Raw genomic sequence first — 19,194 nt, 5'->3', positions numbered from 1 at the left:
GCTTACGTCCTTCACTATCAGAGTGACGATAGCAGCATCAGACATGAAAGAAAACAATTCTGCTTTTAGAGTGAGCAACTCACAACATGGGTTTGCATGAAGTGCAGTACAACACTCATTTTCACAACTCCTTTTAAGCTTCATGTCTTCAAACCATCCTTCAAAACTCAAATAGTTGGCATACTCAAGTCAGTCTAACTTTGAAATCCCACAGCAAGTTGAATTCAAAGTGTCTCGGTCTGCAACTTGGACGGTTTATTCCTCTCGATAGATGCTGCCTGACCTGCTGAATTCCTCAACCATTTTGAGTGTGTTGCTCAAGATTTTCAGCATCTGCAGAACCTGTATTTGTGAAATGTTTATTTTGTTCTTTTTTTCCCCACAGATGCTGTCCAATCTTACGATTTTCTCTTTTTATACCAGAAATTCCATGATGTCCTTGATATTTTTCCAGTCATGATCTAGGTTGTAAATCATTAATTCAGTCTGCCAGAGGCCTGATTGAACAACATTTTACATACAAATCTACAATCTCATTATATACAGCCATCAGGAGCGTTTTAGCCCTGTTTTTGGAAGCAAGTTTTAATCTGCTGCAGGCACTTGCTACATTTGGGTTGGGTGCTCCTGATATTAACAGTCATTCTAGAAATATTCAATTACTCTTTGGAGGGGGGCAGAAAAACTTCACCAACGTGTTTCTTGCATTGGAAAATATCAGCTGTAAGGAGAAGTTGGACGAACTGGAATTGTTTTCTCTGCAGCATCAGAGGCTGAGTGGAGTCCTGATGGAAGTATAAAATTATGAGAGGCATAGATAAGGCAGGTGGTCATGGTTATTTTCCCAGGATAGAAATGTTAAACACTAGAGAGCAAAGGTTTAAAGGAAGAGAAGTTTAAAGGAGATTTGTGAGGCACATTGTTGCTTTAAAAGAGAGAGTGATGGGTGTCTGGGATGTGATGCCAGTGGAGGTAGTAGAAGTGATATGGCAGCAACGTTTAAAAGACATTTAGGCAGACACATGAACAGTTAGGGAGTTGATAAATATGGACCATGCGTAGGCAGATGGGATTGGTTAGTGGGGATATTGTGAGCTGAAAGACCCATTCCTGCACTCTGTTCTATATCCCATGTACCCAGCACTGGCAACGTCACCTCACTGATAGAAGTAACTGTGCCTTATCATTCTTCACATCATGGACAGAGGCAGACCTGATTAATAAACTCAGAGCAGATTTATTTCTTTTTCTACTAAACTTTTAATGCTTTTTCAAAAGCTCTATGACTGTCATCAGTCAAAAACAGACAAGTTAAAGTTAGCACTTTAAATGTTATCAGCATCATTTTGAATTGACTGTACGTCTCTTTTGTTGGCACGTGGCCAAGTGGATAAGGTGTTTGTCTAGTGATCTGATCTGAAGATCACTAGTTCAAGCCTTGGTTGAGGCTGAGCAAGACACTTAATCACACTTCGCTCTGCGACGGCACCGGTGCCAAGCTGTATGGGTCCTAATGCCTTTCCCTTGGACAACATCAGTGGCATGGAGACAGGAACTTGCAGCATGGGCAATGGCCAGTCTTCCATACAACCTTGCACAGGCTTACGCAGATCCATGGTCTCACGAGACTAATGGAGGCCTACACATATACGTCTCTTTTGTTTCAATGGGCTAAAATGAGGATCTGTCGAATTAAGGTGAATATATAAAAGTCTATATTATCAAAAGTTACCTTTTAATTTGTCTGCACTCCAGTCCATTGATTTTTCTCTCTTATCCAGGTCAGGGTTCCCAAAACGTATATAATTCAGAACTGTAGACAGTAGGATTAAAATATTTACAAAGTGCTTTTAAATTAAAATAAAGTATTTTGGAAAGTAGATGTCAGAAACAAAGTATCTAACTTACATGCAGATAACCCAAAACTGAAATTGCAATAACTAAATAATCAATTCTAATAGCTTTAATTGAGGATTAAATATTTGCTAATTTGCTAGAATAGTGGTAGACCGGATATCTACTTTGATCTTTCTCTGGTGCTGACTGACAATTTTAACCTTAACATCTCTTTCAGCCCATTCACAAACCTTTCACAAATAATTCAAAATGTAATAACTTAAAGCCATTATTCCATGGGGTAGAGAATCCAAAGATTTGTAGTTTCTCTGAGAGAAAATGTTTCTTCGCATTTTAACTATCTAATGCCTTTCTCCAGAACGTTTCTTCTACTTCTAGGTTGCCTCACAAGGGGAATTATTCACGCAGCATATATCTGAACAACCTCGGTTTATGTGGTAGCAGCAGGAAATGCTATGTTCACATTGAGGGACATAAAGCCCTCAATCCCAATACCATTGATGTAGACAGGAGCATGTGCATCGCTTCCCTTCTTGAAGTCAATGACCAGGTCTTTTGTTTTGCTAACATTGAGGAGAAAGCTGTCATGAAGCAATGTGTGACACTAACCTCAAGGCTAGAAAAGTGTTACTTCAGTGAGATCTAATTCTCTCAGCCATGATTGGTGCAAGCATCATTTCTTCCTAGAAGATGATCATGGAGTCACCTTTCAATCTATCTATTTAGAAATATTTGCTTTCTCTTGTCTACTGAGACTGCAATCTCCAGTGATAGTAACAGAACATTTTGGAAGCTGTTTTTCACATGTTAAAGACACCAATGGCAAAACACTTATACAACAATGTAACCATGGACAGATTTTTTCAACTATTTTATTTCTAACCAGGTCCAGTGATCTCACCTCTCCCTACAGACAGCAAACAGACAGTCTGATTGTGTTTGATCTGCCACTTTTATTTACAAGTGTTTACTCAAAGTCGGCAATGTGGCTAACCACGACCACAGCAAGTATTATGCTGAATGATAGAGTCCTTGCTTTGTTAGATGTCATCTAGGTTTGGCACAACACGCTCAGTAAATATTATTAATGTCACTGGTTGGAAAAAAACAGCCACAACGTCAAGCGGGCAAGATGTTAAAGTAACATTTATATCACCCGGCTGCTTTAACAGTGATCATTCTTTGGTGTTCTTCAATCAGCTTCTTTTTAGAATAGGGGATTCTTTGCTTTCTGTTACATCAAAAAGATAGTCATAATTTTGTGTGGACACTAACGTATCACTGCTCAGTGCAGTCTATGTTATATCCAGAACTAACTGATTAGTTAGTATTGTTATGGCTCCGATAACTCATTCATATAGTAAAGAAATATTAGAATATCTGAAATATACTGTGGAATACAACTTGCTTGCCAAAAATGATTACACCACAGAAAATGTGGGAAATGATTTGTAAAATAGTACTTGTAAAAATGGCAAATGCAATTATATCATTGTAAACAAAGAAATGCTCTTGAGGAAGCAAATGAAGGTGATGCATATGGAAGGCATGGGACACGTGGAAATTGGTTGTGTGGGATTCAGAATTGCCTTGCCCACAGAAGGCAGACGGTGGGTGTAGATGGAGTGTATTCTGCCTGGAGGTAAAAGACTGGATGTGTTACACAGGGATCTGTTCTGGGATCCCCATTCTTTGTGATTTTTATAGACGACTTGGATGAAGGAGTGGAAAGGTGGATTATTAAGTTTGCAGATGGCACGAACGTTGGTAGTGTTGTGGATAGTCAGAAGGCTGTTGTATGTTGTAATAGGACATAGATAGAGCTGGGCTGAGTAGGGGCAGATGGAGTTCTATCTAGAACAGTATGAAGTGATTCACTTTGGAAGGATGAACTGGAAGACAGAGTAGAGGGTTAATGGCAAGATTCTTAGCAATATGAACAAGAGAGATCTTGGAGGTCCACAGCCATTGATCCATCAAAGTTGCCACACATTGATACAGTGGTTAAGAAGCCATAAAGGGTGTTAGCCTTCATTAGTTGAGAGATGGAGTTAAAGAGCCATGAGGTGAACTTGCAGCTCCATAAAACTCTAGTTGGACCACACTTGGAATATTGTGTTCAGTTCTGGTCACCTCATCATGCTAAGGATTTCAAGTAGGTGCAGAGGAGATTTACAAGGATGCTGCCTGTGAGCATGTCCGGTGAGGATAGGTTGAGAGAGCTAGGGATATTCTCTTTAGAGCAATGGAAGATGAGAGGTGACTTGATAGAGGTGTACAAGATTATAATAGGCATAGTTCGAGTGAACAAACAGACATTTTTTCTTAGGGTAGGAGTGGCTAATACAAGGGGGAATCATTTTAAAGCGGCTGAAGGAAAGTATAGAGTGCACGTCAGAGGAATTTTTTAAAATATACAGATGTGTGTGGAAAACACCATCGGGGTGGTGGTAAAGGCAGATATATTAGGGACATTAGGGTATTAGGATAGAGGCAGATATATTAGGGTTAGATTGATCACATGATTGGCTGAATGGCCTGTAGCGAGCTGTATTGTTCTACATTCAGTGAAACAATCCATGCTGTAAAACAACATCAGGTTTCTAGTTCTCAATGTCACTAACTAATGACTCATATGAACTTATTAACATTTATTTTGTTTGTACTCTATACAAGTGCAATTAAAAATTGCTTCATCTGTGACCGTTCCCCCCGGGAGCTCATTAGGAACTGCAGACAGACAACTGCAGCCACAAGCCAGTATCACAACCGTACACAATGAATTTTGTCCATAACTGCAAGAAAAAGGGAAACAAATATGATCACAAATGACATCTGAGGAGGTAAATAACTGGATTATGTTGGTAATTCAAAATACACAATTCTATTTTGAAACGGGTTATGATAATTTTCTTTGCCTTGCATCTTAAAGTGTATAAAAATGTTTGATTGCTAATTGTTTATAAGACAAGGCAATGTGTGCTGAGAATTTTAAATATCTGAAAGCAAGCTGAAAAAAATCACTAAAGACAAGATTTACAGGTGTGAAGCTTGAATAGAGGTTATTGGTGTAAAAGTCTCGTTACGTTAAAGATTCTGAACAATTAAGTCTTCAGAACAATTACAAGTTCCATTCTCTCGCTGAAGTTTCCTTGACTCACCACAGGCACCATCTCATTCTGGGAATAACAATCTACAAATTTTGATTCTCTTCTAATGCAAAAGCCACCTACTTCAATATTGTAATATTGCCAGCTGCTGCTGAAACATCCATCAACCTCTCAGCCAGATGGTTTAGTGTCCTTCTGACCAGTTTCTCTTCATCCACACTCCATGAATATTACTTGTCCAGAATTCTGTGATCTTGACTCACCTCCAATTCATGGAGCTATTGGTTTATATACAATTAATTTCTTTCCCCTAATGCAGTTGTTTAGTTTAAATCTACATTACATATCTTGGTCTTGATACTCATAGGTTATGTGGAGACGAGATAGAGGACTGGTGCAAGACCCACTCATGGTCAGTTTGGTCTACAGCCATTTATACCCATTTATACCAATGGTCTATTTTGTATATGATAACATACCATCCAATACCATGGGCTCTTGACTTATCCCCCGACTCTCATGTGGCACTTTGTTGAAGGCCTTTTAGAAATCTAAATACATTAACAGATTCCCTTCCATCAACTCTTCTCAGAATATTAAAGAGTTCAATAAACTTGATCAAACAAGATTTACATTTCATAAAACCATGTTGAGTAGGTTTGATCATCTTTAGACTTCCTAAATGATTAGTTTTTCCCACTTACACCTCTAGAAGTATCAGCATTAGGTGAGTCTGGAAAAGAAACTAGTTCAAGGAGAGAGGATGAAAAAAAAATCGCAAAAGAAAGAACCAGCATTTGGGTTAGATCAGTGCAATCCAAAGGTGAAAAAGGTGGATCTGGTCTGGTAGGAACTGTGGTAGGTGGGGTCAGCCTGAGGGTGGAGATAAGTAACAGAACATATCGAAGTGGGGCTCACAGCTGTTAGATAGGACCAGCCCTATTAAAATATAGTTGTTCTGAGTTGCCCATTGATAGGTGCATTTCAGAACAATGTGATATTATTGCTTCAACAATAATGCTTAGGGAGTTATTCCCTATGTGATTCCATATTCCATATTCCCTATATGACTAAAGCCCACACGAGATTGATGTCTAGCCAGTCATATCTGGTCAGATGTCTGGTTAATAAAAGAATATAAGAAATAGGAGCAGGAGTAGACTATTCAGTGCTTTGAACCTGTTCTGAAATTCAACTAAATCATACCTGATCTTCTACCTCAATTTTTCAAAATTTAAGATTGTTTAATGACATATCCTGTACACATGTGTGAGGAGAACAAAATAATTGTTACTCCGAATCCAATACAGCACAAAAAAAACACTAAAGATAAAGAACAAAATAATTAAAGAACACACGATAAATATAAATACATAAGATAACTTGTATACGGAGATCTATTGTATGTCAATAAAGTGACACTAGGCTGCACGTAAGGTGACTGAGAGGAAATGATAAAGTAGTGGTGATTGGAGGTGTGGGAAGTGGGTCAGTGGGAGGAGCTGTTTATCAGCCTTATATCTTGGGGAAAGTAACTGCTTTTGAGTATAGTGGTCCTGGCCTGGATGCTATGTAGCCTCCCCCGATGGGGCAAACTGTCCATGAGCAGGGTGTTTGGGATCCTTCATGATGTTACTGGCCTTTTCTGGCATGTTTCTGCATTCACACTATATCCAGATGGTGGAGGAATACGTGAGCTTCACTGACTGTGTAGGATGTGTTCTGGGACCTCGAGAGGTTGTGTGTGATGTGTACTATGCCAGGCTGCTAGGATCTTTGAGGAATAGGTTAAATGGTTTGGGACTTTAGCTATTGGGTGTTTAGGAAATTCAGAGATGATGTTTAAGAGGATGGAGTTTTAAAGGATGTTCGGTCTCACAGGAGGCTTCAGAACCAGAAGGAACGATCTTAGGAGATATCCAGTTAAGATGAAAAAGAGGAAGAATTTCTTCTCTGGAGATTGAAGGGTGGTCCCACTTCTTCTGGTTGTCTTACCTTTCCACTTAGGCAAACTCTCAAATCAATAATCAGTTTGGTGAATATTTGCTGCACACTGTCTATAACAGTTTTTTAAAGTAAGAATACCAAAATTATTTGCAAAACTACATCTGTGGTCTCACCTAGGTCCTGTATAAAGTTGCAACTAGCCACCTTCATTTCTGCATTCGGAATATTCTTGCAATAGAGCCCAACATACACATCCCTTATCTCGTTGCTTGTAATCTGTTTTTCAGATATTTTATACAAGAACATATATTTTCCTTTGAGCATCAACATTTTACCCTGGGTTTACTGATGAGCTCTGGTGCTGTGTGGGATTTGCAGCTTTGTAACCACATGGGTTTCCTCCAGGTGCTTCAGTTCCCCCCACATCACAAAAATAAGCAGCCAAGACACTGGTAGGTTGATTGACCACTGTAAATTGCCTATAACATGTAGGCAAGAGATGGAGTTAATAGTGAGGTGAGGGGGGGATGGTAGTGCAGCTATTGGGAATGAGGAGAACAACATTGGTTAGATTAAGATTAATTTTAAGAAAAATGTGCTTGATAATCAAGATGGACAAGGTTTCTTTACTGTACTTATGACCAATTATGTTTGTTTCCAGTAATTTGTATATGTCAGCCTGAGAGGTTAGCTTTAAGACTATAAGACCATAAGATATCAGAGGAAAATTAGGCCACTTAGCCCATAGAGTCTGTTCAGCCATGTCATCACGGCTGATCCAATTTTCCTCTCACCCCTGCCTTCTCCCTGTATCCCTTCACGCCCTGACCAATCAAGAATCTATCAACCTCTGGCTTAAATATACATAAAGACTCAGCCTCCACAGTTGCTTGTGGTGAAGAATACCACAAATTCACCACTCTCTAGCTAAAGAAATTTCTCCTCAGCTCAGTTCTAAGATGATGCCCCTCTATTCTGAGGCTGTGTCCTCTAGTCTTAACTCTCCCACCATGGGAAACATCCTCTCCACATTCACTCTATCAAGACCTTTCACCATTAGATATGTTTCAATGAGATCACCCCCCCCCCCTTTCATCTGAATTCCAACAAGTACAGGCCCAGAGCTATCCAGCGCTCTTCATATGACAAGCCGTTTAATTCTGGAATCATTTTCATGAATGTCCATTGCACCCTCTCCAGTTTCAGCACATCCTTTCTAAGAAAAGGGGCCCAAAACCACTCAAAATATTCCAAGTGAGGCCTCACCAATGCTTTATTAAGTCCTTACATTACATCCTTGCTTTCATATTCTAGTCCTTTTGAAATGAATGCTAACATTGCATTTGCCTTCCTTGCCACAGACTCACCTACAAATCAACCTTTAGGAAATCCTGCATAAGGACTCCCAAGTCCCTTTGCCCCTCAGTTTTTGTATTTCCTCTCCATTTAGAAAATAGTCTATGCTTTTATTTCTTCGACCAAAGTGCATCACTTCCTGACACTATATTCCATAGAACCATAGAACATTACAGCACAGTACAGGCCCTTCAGCCCTCCATGTTGTGCCGACCCATATAATCCTTTAAAAAAAGTACTAAACGCACACTACTCCACAACCCTCTAATTTTCTTTCATCCATGTGCCTGTCCAAGAGACTCTTAAATACCCCTAATGTTTTAGCCTCCACCACCATCCCTGGCAAGTCATTCAAGGCACTCACAACCCTCTGTGTCAAAAACTTACCCCTGATGTCTCCCCTAAATTTCCCTCCCTTAATTTTGTACATATGCCCTCCGGTGTTTGCTATTGGTGCCCTGGGAAACAGGTACTGACTATCCACCCTATCTATGCCTCTCATAATCTTGTAGACCTCTATCAAGTCCCCTCTCATTCCCCACTCCAAAGAGAAAAGTCCCAGCTCTGCTAACCTTGCTTCGTATGACTTGTTCTCCAACCCAGGCAACATCCTGGTAAATCTCCTCTGCACCCTCTCCATAGCTTCCACATCCTTCCTATAATGAGGTGACCAGAACTGAACACAATATTCTAAATGAGGTCTCAGCAGAGATTTGTAGAGTTACAACATGACCTCTCTACTCTTGAACACAATCCCCCTGTTAATGAAGCCTTAGGCCTTCTTAACTATGCTATCAACCTGTGCAGCGACCTTGAGGGATGTATGGATTTGAACCTCAAGGTCCCTTTGTTCATCCACACTCTTAAATAATCCTATACTCAGTCTTCTGGTTTGTCCTTCCAAAATGCATCACCTCACACTTGTCTGGATTGAACTCCATCTGCCATTTTTCTGCCCAAATCTGCAGCCTGTCTATATCCTCTTGTAACCTTCGACAACCTACAGCTCCATGCACAACTCCTCCAATCTTCGTGAAACCGCAAACTTACTCACCCATCCTTCCGCCCGTACATCCAGGTCATTTATAAAAATCACAAATAGCAGGGGTCCCAGGACAGATACCGCCTGCCACCTCTTTGCCCATTGTCCTAATCTAAGTCCTTCTGTAGCCTCTCTACTTCCTCAAAACTAACTGCCCCTCCACCTACCTTTATATTGTCTGCAAACTCTGCAGACAAAGCCATTAATTCTGTCATCCTGTCGTGGTTTGTCATGCCTCACAAATGACCAGGAGACGCAGAAGATTCTTCAAGAAGGGTTAAACTTTAATTTGCAAATCAAAGCTGAGACAGTCAGTGAGCGAGTCGCTGATTGCCCCCCGCCCCCCCCCTGGATTTTTTATAGCAAACTCCTGGTCCAGTTTCACAAGTAGGACCCATTGACTTAATCATGTTCCAATCCACATCTCCCAGCCGTCTCTCACCAATACACCATTGTCTTCTACATTCTTAAGATTTCATTCTCCTACTAAATTGGGTACATGCATAGCAAATAGCAAGTTCAAACTACATAATCTACATCAAGGCTGACTATATAGTTTTGGTTACACAGCAAACAAGTTCAAAGCAAAACATCTCTTAGCTACCTCTCATTACCACACCATTGTCTTCTACATCAATTGGATACATGCATAGCAAATAGCAAACTTCAAAGCTGACTACCTACCTCATTAACATATATTAACACACCATTGTCTTCTACATTCCTAGCATTTCATCTTGGGTACATGCATAGCAAACTGACTACATAGTTTTGGTTACACAGCAAGTAATACAAGTTTTATACTCCATAATATTTTTATACTCCAATAATCCAAGTCATTGACATATAACACAAAAAGAAGCGGTTTGAACACAGACCTGTGGAATACCACTAGCCACAGCAGCCAACCATAAGGGGCTCCCTTTATTCCTATTTTTTGCTTCCTGCCAATCAGCTACTGCTTTATGAGGCAAATTATAATTGTCCTAACTGCTTGAAGTTCACTAAAATCAAATTGTCTAAAAGGAAACAATAATTAATGCATTTAGAGGGAATTTCTTATCAAAATTTTAACTACAATGTAAACTGCACTTTAGAACTCCATCTGGCCAATAAATACAGACAATACTTGGACAAAGCAATTTTATATAAAACTAAATCAATCTCCACAGGAGTAAAACAAATCTTTACAAAGAAGGGTCCTGATGAAGGGTCTCAGCCCAAAACGTCAACTGTTTATTCATTTCCATAGATGCTGCCTGACCAAATGAGTTGCTCTAGCATTTTGTGCATATTGTTTTAAACTTTTACAAAGTTTTACAAAATCCTACTTTATTCATATGATCCTTCCTACTGAGAGCAGTGACACTAATGCTATGCACTTTTACGTTGCCATAAGAAAGAAGCTGTTCCATTTATTTATTGAGATACATTGCAGAATACGCTCTTCCAGACCTTCGAGCCGTGCTGCCCTGCAACCCCCTGATTTAATCCTAGCTTAATCATGGACCAATAACCAATTTACAAAGTTTGTACTTATCAACTGGTGTGTCTTTGGACTGTGGGAGGAAACCGGAGCAACTGGAGGAAAGCCACACAGTCATCAGGAAGATGTACAACCTCCTTACTGGCAGGGTGGGAACAATAGATCCTTGATATTGACTCTGGTCAGTTAGTTTAACTGCATAATTTTTGACTTATACTCAGCAACAAAAAATCTCATCCGAAAAGCAACTTGCAAATGTAGCACATGGTTTATACTCTTTGACTCACTCCACTGCAGTTTCAACCATCTCTGCACCATCTGTCCCCCTCTACGACAGGCACATTGAATTATGTAAATGATAGCAACCAATGAAAATATCTGCAGCCACTAGCAAGTTTTTCAGTACAGGTTTTATGAAAGAGCGACTGGGGTTTCTAATGATCCAATAGTAAACAATTTTCTTTTGGGATAAGGAAACCATCAGTAGTCAGACATGCTGAAGAAGAAATGGGGGTTAAAATGCAGTAAATTTCTGCCTCCAGAGTAATACTCTTGGGTTGCTTGTTAAATCCTGCTGGTTTCCTTGGCTGCTTCAGTCTAGGAATACACACTCCAGTCCTGCCAGACCCATGAGTTTGAGACAGTTCTCCCACCCCAAATGCCAGTTTGTATGGATGCTGTGTAATTTGCTTCCCTATTACAACTCAGTGCCAAGAAACAACAGACAGCACTCTGCATACAATCAAGGGAATTATGTTTATGAATCTTAACTTAATGAAAAGGTTAGTAAAGAAAGAATACAACAAAAAGGGCCCATTATAATCAAATACACACAAGTTGGAACTCAACTCATGTTCACCGATCTTCAGTCATTCTTGGCACCTGGCTCCATCGAATCACGGCCCCCCACCGGATTGAATCCCATGGCTGGTTCTCTCCAGCGTCTTCACTCTTCATCTTCTGCTGAACAAAGGACCTAACTCACATTCCAAAGCACCCGTTACCTCTGACTAAACCGCAAGCACTGATCCTACAGAAAGATCGTCACGTTAGCAGTGAAACTTTTCCCAGGGTGTTACACTTGAAACTACTCCAAATGTTGTAATTGGGCCTGTCAATGGACGGGTACTGATTGAGCTGAGGATCTTGTCATGGCGGAGAGGCTTGTGAGTTCCTGAGATCCCAACAGCAATATTGTCTAGAGTTTGGCTCTTTGGCACTTAGCTCCTGGTAGTCAGGGTGGTCAGGTCAAGGAGGAGGTTCTAGACAAAGAACGATCCAATCGAGTTCTCACCATGAAGCTGGTGAATGTTGATGATATATCACAACAACGGAGAAGGTGAAGGAAGGCTGCACCCACCCGAGGACACACCAATAGACAACCCCATAGCAGAACATCATACTTAACTTGAGTGATCACACCACTGGCTGAACTTCTGTAGAAGCAGGAGGGATTATCACAAATCTCCAATTTTAGATCATTCTTTAATTATTAAAAAATCCAGGCTTAAATAAAATGAGACAAAAGGGTTATACCAAGATTATCTATAAGGTGAAATTCAGACCAGCAACTCTGCATTATAGCCAACTACCCTACCCAAAGTAAAGACAGGTCAGTGAGAAGATCTACTTTAGAAATACACTTGACCCAGGTTGATTGGGAGGACTCCTTCCTTCACATTCAGACCATAATTCCAATAAATTGTGGCTGAAAATATCTTGTAAATTCTCAAGAGAGAAAAAAATTATCAGCCAATAGGATTATTCTTTATGTCATCATAAGTTGTGGATACAGGCATGGGGCAAAGAGAAGTCACAAGGACACATTTGTTTTCATTTGGATACTCACTATAATTTACTATTTCATGAGTAATTTGGTGACATTTTGATATTAATCTCTTTCCATGGGTGCTTAGATGATTATGTCACGGCTTCAGACAGGAACTTGCCAGATTAAAGTTGTGCAGACACGGGTGGTGCACAATAGCACAGAAGAAGCTCTTTATCGTTTAGCTCAGCTCTCAGAATTCAAAGAGACCATGAACTGAAACATTCAAGAAACGTACATACTGCCTGACTCCAAGTGGAAGAGAATTTCACCCAAAATACATAGCCTTCCAGAAAACTAATGCTTATGATTTCTTTTAAAAAATTATTATTTCACATTCACCATGAGCTTCTCAATTCAAAATCTTCTCAAGGAATGCTCACAACTAAACTGGAAGGACAAGTTTATTACCATAGAACATAGAACAGTACAGGCCCTTCGGCCCACAATGTTGTGCCGACCCTTAAACCCTGCCTCCCATATATCCCCCCACCTTAATTTCCTCCATATACCTGTCTAGTAGTCTCTTAAAATTTCACTAGTGTATCTGCCTCCACCACTGACTCAGGCAGTGCATTTCACGCACCAACCACTCTCTGAGTGAAAAACCTTCCTCTAATATCCCCCTTGAACTTCCCTCCCCTTACTTAAAGCTATGTCCTCTTGTATTGAGCAGTGGTGCCCTGGGGAAGAGGTGCTGGCTGTCCACTCTTTCTATGCCAAAAAAAAGTCAAAAAAGGATGTCAAAAAAATTTTAAAACATGATAAGGCTACTTAATCCATCCTTGACCAATCTCAACCTTACCTCCCTGCCTTCACATAATAGCTCTTAAATTTGTTCCAGATTCAAAAGCAAAGAAAAACCAAAATGCAGTCCCATGCACTTCCCAAGGAGGAGGGAAAACAATGTGATTTGTCACACTGGAGTGGCAAGGTTTTCTTTTCAGTGGATATTTCAGCAGAATGGATTCTCAATATCAGCTATTCACAGAAAGCTGCATACCTGCAGCAAGGAAAATAGAATTAAAAAATGTCCATCAATTCTTTGTACATTGCCCAGCAGATGGCTGTACAATGATATTTGGTACATGCACATGGCAATGGGAAGAAGAAATTAAAACAAAAAGTAATGGATAGTATAGAAAAGGAGATTAAATTTCAATTTCTTGGAAAAGGCTTCACTGAGTGTCGAGTCTGTTAAAGTTGGGCAATCACAGCTTAGTTTACTGCACGGAATGTTTGATGGCTCTGGGCCTGTATTCACTAGAATTCAGAAGAATGAGGGGTGACCTCATTGAAAACTATCGAATGTTGAAAGGACTTAATAGAGCGGATGTGGGGAGGATGTTTCCTTTGGTGGGAGAGTCTAAAACCAGAGAACACAACCTTAGGATAGAGGGATGTCCTTTTAGAATGTTGAGGAGGAATTTCTTTAGCCAGAGAGAGGTGAATCAGTAGAATTTGTTGTCACAGGCAGCTGTGGAGGCCAAGTCTTTACGTATATTTAAGGGAGAGGTTGATATATTTTTGATTGGTCGGGGCATGAAGGAATACAGGGAGAAGGCCTTGAAGATTGAGCTTGAGAGGGAAAATGGATCAGTCATGATGAAATGGTGGAGCAGGCTCTATGGGCTAATTGGCCTTATTCTGCTCCTATATCTTATGGTCTTACAGTACAAATCCTCAAAGAGTAAACATGGGATTCCTTCCTGGTACCTGAAATCATTTTAGGAGTTTGCAAGTGGGCAAGGAAATTGCACTTTGAAGGAGATTGGAAGCTTCATTACACATACCAGGAAAAGCATCAATTCACATATGTCACATGTCACCATTTTCCTTCAGACCTATGATTATTGCCATTATCACCTCTTCCAGCTGTATCAATATTAAATGTTACAGAGACACTCAAAGCTAGAAAACAACACTGCTCTACAGAACTCAGATGTATTACAGTAGAAAATTACAACAAACAGGGCAATAAGCCAAGGAACCATAAATTTCTTATTCAATGATCTTCATGATGAGCATAGTATTGAGTGACAGCACCATCTTTCCATTAAAAAAATGCCCAGAGATAACTTCAAGTTTAATTGTCATGAGTATAGAGCTAAATGAAACATCGTCCCTTCAGGGTCAAGGTTCAGAACAGTACATGTAGTTGCACACAGCACACATAGTTATGATAGCACAAAATAACAGTAACACAAGTCATTAAGTAGCATGGCCTGAAGATTGACAGTGCATGGGGTATTGCCTTGGAGCCATGTTTCCACAAGAATAAGCATGCAGCAGTTCCTCATCTCACGCTGGGTGGGCTAGCCGCAGATGAAGGCAACCCAGCCTTTTCTTCCCCCAGGTAGCGAACACTGGAGGCAGCACTGAAGGGGGAGCCAGTAGACTGGGGCCAGCCCCCAACCCAGCACAGATTTCAATGCGCCCGCTGTACATCTATCTGCTCCCTCCCACGCCATTTTCAGCACCTCCTCCCATGGGTGGCTGCGACAGGTGATGCCACGACATGAGAGCCTGGCCCGTGCAAAGATCGAGGCCATGCAGCTCCCAAGTCGTCAGTGTCACCAGTGACCCAGACTGGCAATAATTTGTATTACCAATATTCACCAGGGTCTTGCGATCACAAGAAAAACATCTAAGACAAACATTGTTGGATCTGGAGATGCCGCTGCAACTACGTACACCGCCATCTTACTGGAAAGGCTTCACACCAAGCATCTGAATAGTTTCAGAACAACTATATTGTGTGGTCACAGTCAGCAGTTTTTAAAAGGTTTGTACTCTATAAGCAGTACTTAATATACTTTTGATCTGACTAATATAGCAGTACTTATATACTTAATGTACCTTATGCTCAGACTAATGCACACCTGCAAAACTTTCATTTTTTAAGCTTTGTTTCCATATGTGTCCAATGCCACCTCTGACTTCAGTAACTTTTAAATTTGGGATATCGGCATATTTCTCTTCCATGTTACTTGAGGATCTGAAAATGAACAGATTTTTTTTGGTAAGGCATTGTCAATAAAATTCTTGCTCCTTTTGTGGGAAGGGGGAAGAGGAAAGTGAGTGTCCCTTTCTCCTTAATATTGAACATCAAGTCAATCATGCTCCATCTTATTAGCTGCGGCTGAAAACTGATGTGGCATCACCCAGGGTCAGTGGATTAATTTTCCACTTAATCCCAGATGACTACTGTGATGGAGTATTTTCTATCTGCCTAATCAACATCCATAAGACACAGGAGCAGAATTAGGCCATTCAGCCCATCAAGTCTGTTCCACCATTCGTTCATGGCTGATCCTGAATCCCACTCAACCCCATACACCTGCCTTCTTGCCATATCCTTTGATGCCCTGACCAATCAGGAAACGATCAACTTCTGCTTTAAGTATACCCACGGCCTCAGTTCTAACACTGTCTATGACAAAGCATTCCACAGATTCACTACTCTCTCATTAAAAAAATTCTACTTTACCTCTGTTTTAAAAGGTCACCCCACAGCTTTGAGGCTGTGCCCTCTATTCTGGATATCCCCACCATAATAAACGTCCTCTCCGTATCCACCTTATCAAGTCCTTTGAACATTTGGTTGCTTTCAATGAGAACCCCATGCATGCCTCTAAATTCAAGTGAGTTCAGGCCCAAAACTGCCAAACGCACCTCATATGTTAACCCCTTCATTCCTGGAAACATCCTTGTGAACATCCTCTGGACTCTTTCCAATGACAACACATCCTTTCTGAGATATGGGGCCCAAGACTGTTGACAATACTTTAAGTGCAGCCTGGCTAGTGTCTTATAAAGGGTCAGCATCATCTCCTTGCTTTTATATTCTATTCCGCTTGAAATAACTGCCAACAGTGCATTTATAACAGACTTCTTTACAACAAACTTAACCTGTAAATTAATCTTCTGGGAGTCTTGCACGAGGACCTCTGATGTTTGAAACTTCTCCCCATTTAAATAACAGTCCGCACCATTGCTCCTTTTACCAAAGTGTATACATTTCCCAACACCATATTCCATCAGCCACTTCTTTGCCCATTCTTCCAATTTGTCTGAGTTCTGCTGCAATCACATCGCTTCCTCAGCACTACCTACCCCTCCATCTATCTTCGTATCACCCGCAAACTTTGCCACAAAGCCATCAATCCCATTATCCAGATCACTGACAAACAATGTGAAAAGTAGCAGTCCCAACACTGACCCCTGTGGAACACCACTAGTCTCCAGGAGCCAACCAGAAAAGACCCTTTTTATTCCCGCTCGTTGCCTCCTGCCTGTCAGCCATTTCTCTATCCATGCCAGTATCTTCCCTGTAACGCCATAGGATTTTATCTTGTTAAGCAGCCTCACGAGTGGAGGCTGATACAGCTTCCACATGCTTGGCACATGCTCACTAGCATTTATACCTTTCCTGCCATTGTTTGCATACTATGGCTGCGGTCTTATATAGTCATAGGAATAAGCCCCCAGCATGTCTTCAGAATTACCTCACAAACACACATCTGCTGCTACCTAGACTCAGGTGCATAGCAGTATCACTTATCTAAATTCAGTCCAAATCACACCATGTCCCAATTTGGATCATTGCTTTTTCCTATTAGATCGATATTCTTGTACTTCCCATCTGGTCACGTACATGTATGCAGCGCGTGGAAAATCTCCACTACTTCCCAGTACAATCAGGAGAAAGTGTTAAATGCCCTTATCCCAAAGAGTAAACGTAATTATGATTGTTATCAAGGAATCATGTTACCTTCATAGTGAAATTAAATTAAAAGAAGCTGAGCCGATGTGGATAAGTCTGATAGTGAAACATGTTATGCATTGTTGTTAGAAAAGCAGTGCCCAAGAAAATCTTAAGCGTCACCATAAGTTTTAGGGGAAGAACTAAGTAAAAGGTCTTTCTTCCATTCCTGCCATCAGGAAAATATAATTCAAAAATTATCCTGGCCAGAGATCATCCAACCCTCCTTCCCCCACCCCCAACAACAGGAGACAATTAAAAATTATCCTGGGACCTTTTCTGCACTTCCTCAAACAGCTGTTTCAGGAGTAGCAAAAGCCCAAAATATATTCAGTGTGATCCAATGTCCTGGAGCTATGGATTTGATATCAGGGACATAGAAAAGTTCAAGTAAACCTACAAAAATGGTGGGCATGAATTGACAGAAGTGCCCAAGTTTTGTGCTTGTGGATTTGTCAACCAATGTAGGGTCACATTATTGTTTTTTATGCTCAGATATAACTAACATAACTATGGTAACCAAAGTAAACTAAATTAGCTCAGACATATACGTATTGCTTGTTTTCAATTAAAACTACGATGTAACCCTTTCTAGGAAAGTGACGTTTGCATGAAAACAACATGTTAGCTAGAGTTCAAAGTAATGCATCTGGTTTTACAAGGAAATGAAACACAAGAATGCAGTGTTTAAATGTATCCAAAAGAATGCCTATTTGGAAACATGATGCTTTAGAAAGCTTGGATTAATTATGGAAGTGTGGGAAAATTTAACTGAGCCTATGCTAACTCAAAATCAGCAATCTGATAGCCTGAAGTCATACAAGTTATACAAGGCAGATATGGATTTCTTTGCATTTAGGGTAAAATGCTGCTTGGTACTGGCACTCACTGGGTCATTTGTTAATGAGCTCGTCTTCCTGCGGTACGTAATCCAGAATGATGTTCGTGCACTAATGCGCAACCCCTTGTTCTGTCAGCATTTTAACTTTACGTGATGATGTTAAGCCATGATTGACTGTTCAGTGGACACAATAGAAATATTACTAGAAAGGGATTTCTCTTAGTCAACGTTAATCAGTAAACATAGTAAAACAGATTACCTAATCACTCAACATTTTGCTTTTGTTGCCAAGGCACAAATTAATTATGCTGCAGTGGAAATTGCACTTTACCATTTCTTTCATTGCTCTGATGCCTTAAAGCCATGAAAAGCATTCCATTCCCATCCTGACTGCCAGTAAAAGGCCAAATTCAGGCTGGAGGAGTAAAACTTGTGTTCCAGAGCAACACACAGAAACTGCTGGAGGAACTCAGCAACACTAGAGAGGAAAGTGGAAGATGCCAGAATAAGGAAGTGGGGGAGAGGGAGGAGAACAAGCTAGAAGGCGATAGGTGAAGGGGAGATGAAGTAAGAAGGTGGGAGCTGATAGTTGAAAAAAAAGCAAATGGCTGGAGAAGAAGGAATCTGATTTGGAGAGGAGAGTGGACCGTGAGAGAAAGGGTAGGAGGTGGGGGCACCAAGGGGAGGCGATGGGCCGGTGAGGTGAAGGGGTATGATGTCAGAGTGGAGAATTGAAGAAAAGGGAAGAAGGAGGAAGGAAAATATTACTGGAAATTGGAGAAATCATTGTTCATGCCATCAGGTTGAAGGCTACCTTGATGGAATACAAGGTGTTGCTCGTCAATCTGAGAGTGGACTCATCATAGCAGAAGAGGTTGCCATGGACCAGAATCAGAATCAGAGTCAAGTTTATTATCACCGCATTGTGTCGTGAAATTTGTTAACTTAGCAGCAGTTCAATG

The 19,194-nt window shown here is 40.6% G+C and overlaps 1 long non-coding RNA gene across 1 annotated transcript; it reads right to left on the bottom strand.

The window, feature by feature from the left end:
• Positions 1 to 1,754: 1,754 nt before the first annotated feature.
• Positions 1,755 to 18,403, bottom strand: LOC132401560 (uncharacterized). Its single transcript, XR_009514611.1, has 3 exons — positions 18,281 to 18,403; positions 15,509 to 15,624; positions 1,755 to 1,813 (listed from the first exon to the last, which is right to left on the bottom strand). It is a non-coding gene; the product is annotated as an uncharacterized LOC132401560 (long non-coding RNA).
• Positions 18,404 to 19,194: the final 791 nt, after the last annotated feature.

The sequence above is a fragment of the Hypanus sabinus genome, chromosome 11 (genome assembly GCF_030144855.1).
Source record: "Hypanus sabinus isolate sHypSab1 chromosome 11, sHypSab1.hap1, whole genome shotgun sequence".
In the NCBI taxonomy this organism is placed as follows: Eukaryota; Metazoa; Chordata; class Chondrichthyes; order Myliobatiformes; family Dasyatidae; genus Hypanus; species Hypanus sabinus.
The sequence above is the reverse complement of the archived record's forward strand: the minus strand, read 5'-3'. Positions and strand labels throughout refer to the sequence as shown.